We start from the raw sequence: 14,522 nt of genomic DNA on the forward strand, positions 1-14,522 counted from the left end.
GAATGACCGCGGAGACTGGCCAATGCACCAGGACCCTCCGAATGACCACGGAGAATGGCCAATGTACCACACACACAAGTTCTAATTCCCACCAGAGCCCGGGCATCCTGCCCAGGCTCTGGGGATTCATTTTTGTTTTTTTTTTCCATTTCTATCCAATGACTGGCCCTGCTGGATGTGGGAAACTCCTGTGTAAACCATGCTATTTGCCTTTATTAGGAAGGACTCAAATTATCTACATCCTAGAACTTTTTAAGTTCAGATCAATTCTATGTTTAGGGACAGCTCCGGGGGTCTAAGAGAATGGGTAACTTGGAGTCATTCAATGGATGTTTTATTGTTATTCAATATTTTCTTGTTAATATAGGAAGTGGAGAGGAGTCAGGGTTCACCATTGTCCCATCACACAGATGAGGGATATAGGGTTATTGACTTTCCCAAACCCTAGAAAAGTATGGCCGTTACTCAGCCCCTATCCATTAGAGCAGGAGAAAACAAACATGGTGTGACTCCCAAGGATCTGGGTCCTTTTGCCAGATAAGATGAACTGAGCACTTAAGAATCAACTCATGGGGCACCTAGGTGGCGCAGTGAATAGAGCACCTGCCCTGAAGTCAGGAGGACCTCAGTTCAAATCCAGCCTCAGGCACTTAACACAAAAAAATAAGCCGTGTGGCCTTGGGCAAGTCACTTAACCCAATTGCCCTCCAAAAAGTGGGGAAAAAAAAGAACCAGCTCATCCCAGCCTTCCCTGGGCTCATCCCAGCACTGAGCATGGTGCCTCCCGCCCAGTAAGGACTCAATAAATGCTTTTATCCATCTGTCTGAGTACACATTCATGGAACCTGAGGGCAAGGATTTTCAAAGACACAGGCACCAGGGGCAGCTAGATGACAAAATGGATAGAGCACCAGCCCTGGCCAGAGTTCAAATCTGGCCTTGGACATTTACTGGCAGTGTGACCCTGGGCAAGTCACTTAACCCTGTTTGCCTCAAGTAAACAAACAAAAAAAGACACGGGCAACAGCATTCTGAAAAGCCCTTTTGTGTTCTAATGGCATAAACCTGACTTGGAAACTGATTTACCAAATGGAGTTAGGTTTGGTTTGGTTTGGTTTTTGCAGCTTGTGCTGTCTTCTACAATATTTGGCAAAAAGCACTAAAAAAAATTTTCAGGAAGGTGGAAGCTGTAAAGTGGTATACCCCTAAAGGCAGGTGTCAAACACCATGACAGCAGAAGCAACTTGAGAAAGCTTGTAAAGATCTACAGGAAGCCCTTGGAAAATTACATAAATAGCTAGCTGTCACACTACAAATGTGGACTGAATTTGACCCAATTAAAGTCAACGAAAAAGAAACTTAGGTAAAGGAATCTAGAAAACAAAAACTTATTAGGAATTACAGATTCCTTTAATCAGCAACTAACAGTAAAAATCAAGTCAGTGAAATTGTTACAAGGAACCAAAGCAGCACAAAGAACAAAATGATTAACTGAACATCAACCAAAAACTTTACTCCAGGGTTTAAGAAGAAATAATGGGCAATGAAGAACGCCCTAGGAAGGAGGATGTAGAAACTTTCTTGGCATTTATATGTTCACCACTCGATCCAAACAGCAGCTGGATGAAAGTGGCTGACCAGTGATAATAAAGGAAGGAGCTAGTCTTTGCCAGGTAGTGCACCAAGCCTGGAGACAGGAGGAAGACTCATCTCCCAGAGTTCAAATGTGACCTCAGATGCTTACTAGCCATGTGACCCTGGGCAAGTCCCTCCACCCTGTTTGCCTCAATTTTCCCATCTCTCAAATGGGCTGGAGAAGGAAATAGCAAACCCCTCCAGAATCTTTGCCAAGAAAACCCCAAATGGGATGGAGAACAGGAATAAGCATTTATATCGTACATACTATGAGCCGGGCCCTGTGTGAAGAGCTTTTTACAAATATTTCATTTGATCCTCACCACTCTGTGAGTGGTTGAGGAAACTGAGGTGAACAGAAGTGAAATTACTTCCCCAGGGTCCACAATTATTGTCTCAAAGGCTTCGAAGGGTCAAGGAATGACTGAGAAGGACCTTTACCAGGGCCCTAGAAGGAAGCCTTAGGTCACCTTTGTCATTTTTAATGGGTTTTCCCTTATAGCTCCTTGTGAATCATTTTTACACTCTGATGAAGCCTTACCTCAATATTTCATGTCAGGGAGGTGTCCCTGGGTTCTTGAAGACTGGGCCAGGTTCTTTTGTAGGGCATAAAGGAGCAAGACAGAAGATCCCGAGATTAAAATTGGAAGTGTATTTTATTACCTGGGGACTGCCGGGAAATGGCTAGACATAATTTCAGGAAGATACTTTCTCCAAGGGTTTACCTCCCAAAACACGCCTCCTTTGGTAAATCAAGGCCTGCTTCTAGACTTTCTACTGGGATTTATATTTGAAGGAAATTTTTGTTGTGTTAAAAGTGGATTTTAGTCTGTTAAGAATTGACATAATTGTAGTGCCAATGCAATATTTACAATGCCCACAATCTCGATAAAGATTGTGACTATAAGTATCACATGACGTTCGACCACAAAATATATCAGATTCTCCAGGTAAAGGACAGAACTGAAGCATTTATTTAGACCCCAGAAAACCAAATTCCAAAACCAGCAAGTCGATTCCATCATAGTACCAAAGATATTCAGAAGCCATAATAACATTGAGAGCCACAGCATCCTTCAGCCTTCCCACAGACCAATACAAGATCAATATTTACTCACAAACCTCTCTATCTCCTTAATGAGTGTCCTCTGTCCCCCACTGTCTGGCTAGCTCTGACCAGCTTCCTGTGGGCTCTGCTTCCCTTCAGTGAACTCCTCCCACCACAGGCACCATGTGACTACATTCAGCCTGTTAGGTGGCAGAGTTTATCTTCACAGCAGGGAAGCTTCCTGTGGGCTCTGCTCCACCCTTCAGCAAATTCCCTCTATCACAGGCTCCATGTGATTACATTCAGCCTATTAGGGGACAGAGTTTACTTTTGAAGCAAGGAAGATCTTCAAACTCCCATTCTCATTATAATACTTAACTCCATCTTGTTCCACAATCACCATGTTTGCTATGCATGATTCTTGCATGAACTGCACGACCAGCTTACAATAGCTGATTTCAAAAAGTGCCTTCCTTCCCCAACTGGTTCAAAAGACTTAATTGCTAAGAAGGAGACTTCAACAACCCCAGGGCATCCCCTCACCTTATTTATCCTGTCTCATAACTGATTCATTGCAACTACTTACACTAACAAAAATATAGTCCTCCATCTCCTGTAGCTAGTGATTTACATTCCTCTCCACAAGCATACTTGATTATGTAGTATGACCAGTTCTTGAGCTTTCTCAGTCACCAATGGAGTGAGGCAGGGCTGGGTGCTTGCTCCCACACTTTTTGCATGTTTTCACCCATATTGTCAGATGCCTTCAACAAGGACATAAATGGCATCATGGTCAGCTACTAGACTGATGGTAAAATATTTAACTTGAAAAGGCTACAAGCCAAGAATAAAGCGGAGGGAGAGTTGGTACATGACTTTTTGTTTGTAGATGGTTTGCACTCAGTGCAGCCTGTGAGGCTGAGATGCAACAGATTTTGCATTGATTCTCTGCTGCTTGTGCTGTTTGGCCTGATAAATAACACCAAGAAAACAGAGGTTCTCCACCAGCCAGCACTACACCCTCCATACGCAGAACCATCAGGTACAGCAAATAGAGAAGTTCTGAATGCTGTGGATAAGTTCTCTTGCCGTGGCAGTGTACTTTCCAGGGATGTACACATATAGAGGTTGATGTGCGCATTGCCAGAGCTAGTTCAGTGTTTGGGAGGCTCCAAAGCAGTGTGGGAGAGAAGAGGTATTAGACTGACTACCAGACCGAAAGTCTACAGAGCCTTTGTGCTGACCTCATTGTTGTATGCCTGTGAAACCTGGACAGTATGTCAGTGACATACCAGGAAACGAAATCGCTTCCCTTTGAATTGTCTTAGAAGATTCTGAAGATCACCTGACAGGATAAGGTACCAGACACTGAGGTCCTTAGTTGAACTAAACTGCCAAGCATTCAAACTCTGCTTCAGAGAGCACAGCTCCCATGGGCTGACCATGTTTGAGTGCCAAACATACATTTGCTTAAAAGATTTATTTTATAAAGAATTCATACAGGTCTCATGGAGGTCAGAAGAAATGATACAAGGACAGTCTCAAGGTCTCTCTAAAGAACTGCTGTTGCCATGGAGAAGGGAGAGGAATGTCTACCAAGTGCCTACTACAGGCTGGGCCCAGTGCTAAGCCTGTTACAAATGGGATCTCTCTGGAGGACAGGTCCTCACCCAAGAGGGACCCAAGGCCTTCTGTGTCACTTTTCTTCCACCCCAGCAGACAGCATTCTGGCCAGGGAGGCATCCACAGAGCTGCAGATCTGAGGTCAGGTGGCCTTAAGGGCCTGTCCTATAACCTGGCAGGCCTCAGTTTCCCCATCTGCTGAGGGACCAAGCACTGATTGTGTATGGTGTACCAGGTACTTTGTACACCCTTAGAATTATTCATCCTCATGCCCAGGGACGTGCTTTCTTTGCAGTTCCTGAAGGCTCGGCCTCCCTGCAGCCACACCCCATGGCTGGCTCCAATCCAGCTTGTGTTCCACTAGCAGCACCTCCCCCCAGATCTTCTTCAGAAAAGCTGCCCTTGAATGAGGCCTGAACGAGGCCCCACTGACCAGTCCTCGAAGGAGGTCAATGGCTCCTAGGGGCTTGGGATGAGGTAGGAACGCAAGGGGCCAGGACATCCCCAGTGCTGCCATATGCCCTTACAGAGGGACTGCTTTCTGCAGAGGAATTGAGAAGTTAGGGTGTTTAAGAACATTTCAATGTATGTGTTGTAGCTCCCTTAAGGCAGGAGTTGAGGAAGAGTCAAGTACTGAGTACATTGAAGGGGACTGTCCTGGAGGTAAGAAGACAATAGCTACGAGGGTGTTGATTGGATAATAGATGAATAATCCTCAAAGGAATAGAAGTTACTGGGTGTTGGTTGTAGAGGGAGAGCCTGGAAGTGATAATGGCAGCAGTGAGTATTCCAGCACCTCCCCCACGTCAGCAGTGAGTTGGGGAAATTAGTGAAAGTGCAACCAGTGCTGGAAAGGTGGCTAAAGAATCTGTCATTGGGAGAATGCAAGAAGGCGGAAGGAATGAGGAAGCATTTAAGAGGAAAATAAATTTGCAGCTGGACATCTCAATGGATAGAACACTGGGCCTGGAGACAGGAAACCTGAGTTCAAATCCAATTTCTGACACTTGCTAGCTGTGGGACCCTGGGCAAGTCACTTAACTTCTGTTTAACCTCAGTTCTTGCTCTGTAAAAATGAGCTAGAGAAGAAAATGGCAAAACACGCCAGTGAAAGAGTTGGACATGATTGAACAACTGCAGAACAAAACATCTGCTGCCAATGGAACAGTAATTCCAAAGAGCACAGTGGAAAGGGTTGGGTGATTTAGTGTGGGACTGGTGGGACCGGGCTGAGGAGAATGCGTGGTCAATGGGGGACAAAGAATAGGGTGTGAAGCGCTCTGGGGTTCAGAATCACTGAGATAAGAAGGGTGTATGAGGAAGTGGGAGTTTGTAATGAGTTTAGGGAGGCTCTCATCTTCCCTAGTGACTCTGCTACAGGGTGGAGTCATCCCAGAGCATCAGGCAGCAATTCGTACCTACCTCTAAAGCAGACTCGGGCAAGGCAAGAGGTGGAGACCAGTAGAATGGCTGGCCCAAGAAGGCTAGGAAGCTAGGAAGCTCCCATCCTTCTCTGGCATCCTCCTTACCCAGCAGGCTCAGGCACTGCCTCCTAACCCAGCAGACTGTCACATGATCATAAACAGGCATTTATTGAGCTAATAGTAAAAGACATAGACCTATCCCTCAAGGAACTGATAATCCAGGTGGGGAGAGAAGACACATCAATAGTTTCAAGCCCAGCACAAGGGAACAGATACATGGTAGAGAAATAGGCAGAATAACTACAGGAATTAAAAAGCATGAGTGATCCCCAGTAAACTGGGCAAGAGTGGAAAGCTTCAAGGAAGAGGTAGGAGCTGGGCTGGGCTTTGACGAAAGAGCAGGCCCTAGATACACAGTGGCTAGAATGACATTCTATGCTGGAGGTAAGATAGGAAAGGAGATGGGAGGTGGAAAAGCTAGGAAATAACAACCCATTTGGCCTGGAGCAGTTGTTCTCAGAGTAGAATAGTGGAAGAAAAGTTTAGGGAATGAGGTTGGGGTAACATGGTGGAGGGTCTTCAGGAAGGTCCTGACAGTGCCTAGCACATAGTAGGCACCTAATAATGCTTGTTGAGCTGACTTGTTACTGTAGGGGTCCCCCCTCACTGCAGGTGTCCAAGCAGAGGCTGGACACACTTGCTGGGGATACTTGTAGCAGCAAGCACCCCAGCATTCCCAGGATGGCTGCTAGCACAGGTTCTTAGATCTGCTTCTCTAAAGGAAAGCAACTAAAAATGGGTTAACAATCTTGCTTTAATCAATTAAACATATATCATTTACCTAGTTCAGGGGAAAAACTCAGCACCCTGAACTTAGAATATAGACAGAATATAAACAGAAGAACAAAGAATATAAACAGAAGTTGCAGGCAGACAAAAATAGACACAATTTAGCAGACAGGGCTTCCAGCTGTCTGACCATTACATCCATACCAGAGAGGGAAGCACCAACATCTAGGTTTTCAAAGCTGGGGGCTCAATGGCTGCCCAGAGTCTCATCTGACCAAATCACACAACTCTTCCCAAAGTGAGCCCAAAAGCAGAACCTCACATCAGGGATTATATAGCCTTCTCCTGGGTCAGAGAATGGCCCAGCCCTCTTGACCTACTGCCCAATCACAAAGCACCAAGGTGTGGGCATTTCTGAAAAACAAGTTTCCTGCCACAGGCTCCATGTGACCACACTCAGCCTATTAGGGGGCAGAGTATATTTTCAAATCAGGGAAGGTTCTCAGAGTCCCTTAAGCCTATCAAGGGGCCAAGAGGCAGGGGGATCTTAGATTCCCATTCCCATAACAATTCTACAGAAGGCATTCTTGCTCATATGTGGATGGCCTCTGTGGCCTCTTGACTTGACTTTCTGAGCTTCCAACTGTTTTCTGGAAGCCGGGTGGCACAATGGACAATGGGGGAAAGTCGGGCACAGCTGAAAGAACTCGACAACACCATTCCCAACTACAACACGGTCCATTTAACTGGACAGTAGCCACAGAGTAGATACTTATCAAAGGTTTGTTCCCCTTCTAGCTGGTTGATGAAAAAATGCTAATTTTGAGACTATCCATAAAAGAAACTAGAACGTAAGAATCAGAGTTGGGAGGGATGTTGGAGGCCCTCTAGGCCAGTGCACACCCCAAAAAGGTATCCCCTGTATAGAATTACCACCTGATATGCATTTAGCCTTTACTTAGTGGCCTTCAGTCAGGGCAGACCCATTTCCCCTTAAGGTAGTACATCCCACTTTGGGAAAGCTCTGATTTTGGTTCCAGCCTATATCTTCTCCTCTAACTCCTACCTCTAATTCTCAATTCTGACCTTTGCAGGCAAATAAAATAAATCTAATCTCTTGTACATATTGATGCCTTTAAAATACATGGAGACATTTCCCTCCTTGAGTATACATTATAGGAAACCTGGCCCAATTGCTGCTCTCTGAATGCACTATCCCTCATCCTGCTCTCCTGCCTTTGCCGAGGCTGTGCCCCAGAGAGAGAATGCTTTCTATCCTCACTGCTGCTTCTTTACAATCTCAATCTGCCTTCAAGGCCTATGGCAAGTGTCACCTACCAAGGGCTTTCTTGATATTCCAGTTGATTGTGCTGTCCCAGAAATTACTTTGTATTTACTTATTGGGGTATGTGTTCTATCCCCCTGCCCCCCTACACACACAGTAGAATGTAGGCTCCTCAAATGTATGAAATTGAAAACCGTTCGCTTTTTTTTATCCTAGATAAGACTTAAAATAGCATAGATTTAATATTCTGCTTTGTTGTATGTGTCTAAATGCCTTTCTCTTGAAAGTTCACTCAGATAATGTCAGGTCACTTAGGTCACAATTCTGCTCTTGCAATGTGCAGCTTCATCCTTATGCCCTTCACTCTTCCATAAAGCTTGCACCCCACCTTGTAACGTCCTCCATCACCCACTTTCCAGAGAAACTTGATTAACCTAATAGTTACTCTCATCAATCTAAACCGTTGTGTTGTTTGGGCATTTCAGTCCTGTCCAACTCTTCATGACCCCATTTAGAGTTTTCTTGGCAGAGATCCTGGAGCCGTTTTCCATTTCCTTCTCCAGCTCATTTGACAGATAAGGAAACTGATATAAACAGGGTTAAGCAACTCATCCAGGGTCATACAGCTAGTATATGTCTGGGGCAGGTTTTGAACGCTGGTCTTCTTGACCCCAGACCGAACACTCTGTCTACTGTGCCACTTATCTGCTCACATTGGTCAATCTTATCCATTTAAAACTGTGGTAGCAGCTCCCACGTGTAGCCTTCTCCCATCACCTAAAAACTGATCTCACTTCCCAATGTATGAGGAGCTGAGATGATGCTTATCCCACCTCCTCTTTGAAGTATCTAGCCAATCAGAAGAAGACATACCTATGCTGCTCAAAATTTTGCTCTCTCATCTTTAATCACTACAAAAAAAGTCTATCATTCCTAACTAGGGGTCTTTGGTCATCAAGAGAGGCCACCGACCTCATTTATTGGCGACTGCTAACCTTACAAATAAACTGATGATGCTTAGAACTTTGTCCCTCAGAATTTCTCTCAAGACGGCAGAGATAGTTTTGTATTGGTCCTTATATCCCCAGTACCTAGCACACTGCCTGGAATCTGGTAGTTGCTTAATGCCTGCTTCTTGAATTCCCCTCTGAGAAGGAAGGAGGAGAGCAAAAATGAAGGTACAGAACACTACTGAAGTAAACAAAAGCAAGTCAAGGGAGTTCACATCCAATTGCTTTGACCTTGGGTTAAATAAAATAGCAAATGACGTCTTCTGCAAGGAAAAAATGGAGGATTCAGTTTCTGGGCCTCATGACTATGCAAAGTGTTTTCAACAGATACCATCCATAGAGAATAAGATCACGCCTATGCAAACTGAATAAAATACAGGGTTGCCAGGAGTAATAGGCACTTGGTAGTAGGTGGCACAAGTTTATATATTTTTTATAATTTATAAGTTTCATGACTTCTTTAGTAGAGTTTGATAATCCAAGAACTGAGTAGAGAAAATTGATCTAAGAGTGACCTAGAATACAGGGTTGACATGGCAAAGTGCCCTAAGTGCATGGGGGAATCTAGGATGCAGATAGAAGCTTTGCTTGGCAACTGCAAGGCAGGTCTCCCCTGTGACTTCTTTCTCCTTATCCAGTCCAGGCTCCTCAACATTTGGCCCTTCCCCAAGACTGGAGCATGGCAGATGTAGAAGGAATGACTTCTGGGTACCTGATACCATGGTTTAAGGTAGGTTGAGCTTTAAAAATAACAATAATAATAATACCACTAAAAATAACAATAGCAATTTAAGGTTTGCAAAGCACATTATAAATATCATTTCATTTGATCCTCACAACAACCCTAGGAGGTTTTGCAAATAAGGAAAATGAAATAGGCAGGGGTTGTGACCTGCCCAGGATCGCAAGGCCGGTAAGTGACTGAAGCCAGCTTTGCCCTCAGGACTTCCTTACTACAAGTCTAGTACTCCATCCACTTTGCAACCTAGCTGTCTCTCTTTGCTGAAATACCATATCACTTCTTGGATGGTGGATTGGACCATTTCTTTCCCTTTTCTTCAATGGTCTTTGTTCACCCAGGTCCTATCTAGGGATCTGAGCTTCAATTATTCTTTTCCATAAGCTGTAGGCTATTCTGACGGAACAGAACATCTGTAGAACATCTGAATTAGAATGCCTTCATAGTATAAGTTCAATTCAATTCAATATACATTAATTCAATAAATGTTTATTACGAATCTACCATATGCCTACTACACAAGAAAGATCTTAATATCACCAATAACCCCAATGGTGTTGTTACTGATCTAAAACCAGACATCCTGATAAAAGAACAGGCAGAGCTTGAATAGTAAATGGGAGGGGCAAGTTTGAAATTGGTGAAGATGAGCTATCAGGCCATAGGTGTGGGAAGGGAGCTGGTTTACTAGAGTAATTAGGAATTCATATGGTGTCTTGTTGTCTTAGTTCTACCTTAGTGATTTAGGCTGGTGCTACCTCCATAATTACGCAAGTTCTGTCCCCACTGGGTGGTGCTGGTGTGGTACCTGATACTTCAACTTGGTGGTCAGTTGCTTACTGCCCTCTGATATGTCAAGAATGTGTCTGATACTTTAGAAATCAGTGACACTTAAGGATGTGGCTGTGGAATTTACCTGGGAGGAGTGGAAACACCTGGATCCTGCTCAGAAAGACAATGGACAACAGAAGCATCCTTGAACTCCTGGGGGATGACACCAGGCCCTTTGCCACAGCTGAGCAGCCTGATGGCATTCAAAACCTCTTCTTCACTTGGAAATGTGGCTAAAGATGGCTTGACTTCAACCCGATTTATATGGTCAGTGACTTCAGGACTAATTGATGATGGTCTGTTGAGAACATTATGGTCCATCTCTTCAGGATCATGTTCTTATCACTAATCAATATGGCTCCCTTGGCATTGAGTAGCTGAGATGCACCAATAGGTTTTTGGCCCACAATTAGCCTTAAAGGCATCATAAAAATCCTTTGAATTGTTATTATCAGCAGGATTTCATCTGTCTCCTTATTGAGCCAAGAATTCTCCACCTAAGCTTCTCTTGCACTTTATTTGTGATGGAGTTAAATGCTGCCTTCTTAGAGATGGATGAAGGATCCTCCTGATAAACCTGGAGTTCTCATTTGGCAGCTTCTGGGTTTCCCCACCTCTGAGTATTCTGACCCTGATGCAGTGCTGTACAACAAATCTCTGAAAGCTGCCCATTCTTGCTCCCATTGCCAACCATGTATTGGGTCAACTTTCCCTCCAAGTTACCAACCAACTGTGCTTGGAGAAGCACTCTGATCTGCTCGAATGAAATCTTTTGGTGGTTATCTTGCCTTGGGGCCACCACTTCTGTGGAATGTGAATGTTTACCGTAGAGAGGATAAGTCTATGACCGTCAGCACTCTTAACCACCCATCACTTTTGTTACTCTTGCATCCTGTCCCTTCTCCATACGATGACAGTTTATTCAGTGCCCGTGTATCCATTTTTATTGCATTTAGGTAAACAGAAGACAGTGGTTGGTGACAAGAAAGTCAGGAGACACATGAGTCTTCAGTAGTAAGTGACCATTGCTGTTGCTGTTTCTAACTCCTTTCTTCCTGAGAACTCCCTGTCATGTGTAATAGTCTGTGCCTACTCTGGCATTAAGGTCACCCTGAATTATAAGCTTGTCCTCTTTTGGCACAGTGATGATGAGGGTCTCCAGGACTTAATAAAATTCCTGACTTCATCACTGTCCCTCATGGTGGGGGCATATACACTGACAATGGTGGCATAGCACTTTCCTACAGGTGGCAACTGCATTGTCATGAGTCTGTCTGCTACTCTTGGGTGGCATATAAGTTTGTTGACTAGATTAGTCTTGAATGCAAAACCTCTGCCCCCTTCATGGTACTCCCCATCACTGTGGCCACTGCAGAAAAACACGGATCCAGCTGCAATTTTGTGAAGCTGGCCTTCATTTTAGCCTTGTTTCACTCATGGCTATTCTTTGGATGTGATACCTACTGAGTTCTCTCTCAAGAGCTTTATTTTTCAGGCCTGCTGGATTTCATGTTGTCCATAAATCTGCACATGATCCATGTATCAATGCTGAGCGGAATCATCTTTGCAACAATCTTTGTACATTTTTGTGTTTTGCCCACCTGCCACAGCAAGCAGGCTGGGGTTAGGTTTGGTGACGCAGTCTTAGGGCACCATTTCTCATGCCAGGCAGGGAGCAGCATAGTGCTCAGCATAGTCTCAGCAGGCTGCTCAGACAGGGGGCTAACAAATCGTGCTTCTGCCTCAGTCCAGTGAGAGGACGACCCGACAGCCTGGGCATGCTCCCAGCCTATCCACACCTGCTGCTTCATCACCCAACTGTGCCCACAGCCTGCTGAGGTGGGTCACGATGGCAAAACATGGTATGGGTGATGTCTTTTGACTCAAGCACAAATTGGAGTTAAGTGAGCCAAAGTTGCATGAAGTTGTGCATTTCATTCTCTCTTCCAGAGTCACTGGAATCCAGTAGCAAGATAAGAGTCAAGACAACTGGTGGTGGCTTAGTGCTCAGTGGATGAGCTTGGTGCTTCAGTGTCAGAGCCAGCTCTAAGTTCTCCAGTGTCTGCTTCTGCCCCTTTCATGGCCCCTTGGCACAAACTGTTCACATCTGCACATTCTGCCAGGGAAGTCTTCCCATGTGTGGGGCAGACATCTGTAATGGGAATGTAAATTTTAAAGATCTTCCCTGCCCCTAGGCTAAAGTGCACCTGGAGCCTGGGGTGGAAGGCTTGTTTTTCAGTAGATACTTCTTGATTGGCCAGTGGGTCAATAAGGTTATTACATTCTCTGAGCCAGGAGAAGGCTATATAAGCATTAATGTGAGGCTTTGTTTTGGGGCTCACTTTGAGAAGTGTTCTGTGATTTGATCTGGATTCTGGGAAGCCGTTGTCCGGAGCCGCCGCCCCCCCTCTCCCCCGGTTTGAAAAACCCAGATGTTGATTGGATATGGATGTAATGGCTGGACAGTTTGGAAAGCTGTCTACTTGATCTGTTTCTGTCTTGATAATTCTACCTGTATACTTTGAAGTTCGGGGTGCTGACCTTTTCCCCCTGAACAAGGTAAACAATATATGTCTGACTGATTAAAGTAAGCTTGTTAACCCATTTTGAGTTGCTTTCCTTTATCAAAGCAGATCCAAGAACCTGTGGTGGCAGCAACCCTGAGGACGCTTGGGGTGCTTGCTGCTACAACATCCCATCACTGATGGGTTTGAGGCCTGTTAGTTACCGTCAACCTGGCTCATCCCATCTGCCAGAAAGTTTTACCAGGGTCTGGTCATGCACATGCCATAGCTCCTGGGAGCCACAAGTGAGAACTGGGTCAACCAGTGGACACCAAAGGGAGAAAACCTCCCTGAAAATGACTCGACAGGCTTCACACCAGTGGTACAAGTTTTCCTTGACACCTGTATACTTGGCACATAGTAGGTGTTTAATAAATGCTTATTTCTTCCTTCATCTTTCTGTGAAATTTTGGTGTTGTTTTTTCCCTTGAGCATTTTAAAATGTAAGATGACATTGGTTGTGGCAAAGAGAATTTGAACAAGAAAGGTCGTCTACCCTTTGATTCTCTCTCTAAGCAACAATGCTTATGTAACACTAATTAGATTATTTTAAGCCTAGAGGCAATATAACCTCTCCTAAATTCTATATGTTTCTCTCCTCCTAAACTTTAGGGAGTTTATTTTAAATGAAAAGTTATTAATCCAACCACAAAACACTCCAAGCCCCCAGTTAAGAAAATTCCTAACAGACAGAGGTTGGGCTCTCTGACTAATTCTACTTCCATCTACAGTTAACTCCTGGCCTCTTTGTGGGTAAGGTTATTGGAACAAAAGAACGTCATGTGATTGTGCCTGTGGATGGGCACCAGAAGGAAAGTTGGGCAAAGAGTAAACCTCTCGGGGGACTATGGAGGGGACACTGGTGGCATCTGCCCAAGTGTTTTGCTCAGAGCTACCTCGAGTCATGCCCTCTCTCTCCATCCACTGATTTCTCTATTTTACCCCATGCCTTCCTCTTCATTTCTAAATCCTTAGAATCTGTGTCTGGTTCTGAAATAGCTTCTCCCCTTTTATGCCGATCCTCAGGGCTTCCAAATCTCTCACTTCAGTGGCTGTCATTAATCAAGGATATGTGTAGGCCCGTTCACACTCAGTGGTGATAGATTAAACCAAGAAGTTAAATCAAGATTAAACCCCACAATCTGAGCAGTTTTAAACGGCTGGAATAGTCACTGAACTGCACCATTACACTGAGAGGATGAACAGATTTTCTCTAACATATCTGGGCCAAAGCCAGAGTATCTTTTTTTTCCTTTCCAGCTCTCAGTGAGCTTTGCCATAAAAATGTCAAACTTCAGAATCAATGACCCAGGATTCACCGATTTGTTTGGCTGGTTTTTTTTTACCTTGCCCTTGAGACTTCCGGGAAAGACAAGCTGGAAGAGAGTCTGGCCTTCATGCCACCCAGACGAAACTGAAAAGACAAAAACTAAGACAGGTGACTGGTGCATTCAGGAGGTTTCTTGTCGCCGTGTCCCTGCCTCGAAGTCCCTTCATCCCCCGCTGAACTGTGCCATGCTGGCTATGAGCAGCCCCCTCGATGACGCCGCTGCAGCTCTTTAGGTTAACGGTAC

At 44.7% G+C, this 14,522-nt stretch overlaps 1 protein-coding gene across 2 annotated transcripts in view; it reads right to left on the reverse strand.

Moving 5' to 3' along the window:
- The window catches only part of LOC138168149 (zinc finger protein 879-like), a 33,463-nt gene extending 19,033 nt beyond the window's left edge, over positions 1–14,430 (reverse strand). The window contains exons 1-2 of one of the 2 annotated variants that reach the window (XM_069097190.1): positions 14,295–14,430; positions 10,470–12,536 (exon numbers count right to left, since the gene is read on the reverse strand). The gene's annotated coding sequence lies outside the window, so the exon portion shown is untranslated. Of the gene's footprint in view, positions 1–10,469 lie in introns of both variants that reach the window. The other variant, XM_069097187.1, reaches the window with a different exon arrangement.
- Between the last annotated feature and the right edge of the window lie 92 nt (positions 14,431–14,522).

The sequence above is a fragment of the Petaurus breviceps genome, unplaced genomic scaffold (assembly GCF_028583685.1).
Source record: "Petaurus breviceps papuanus isolate PSGF00001 unplaced genomic scaffold, PetGlider_PUasm1.0 355, whole genome shotgun sequence".
NCBI classification, from domain to species: domain Eukaryota; kingdom Metazoa; phylum Chordata; class Mammalia; order Diprotodontia; family Petauridae; genus Petaurus; species Petaurus breviceps.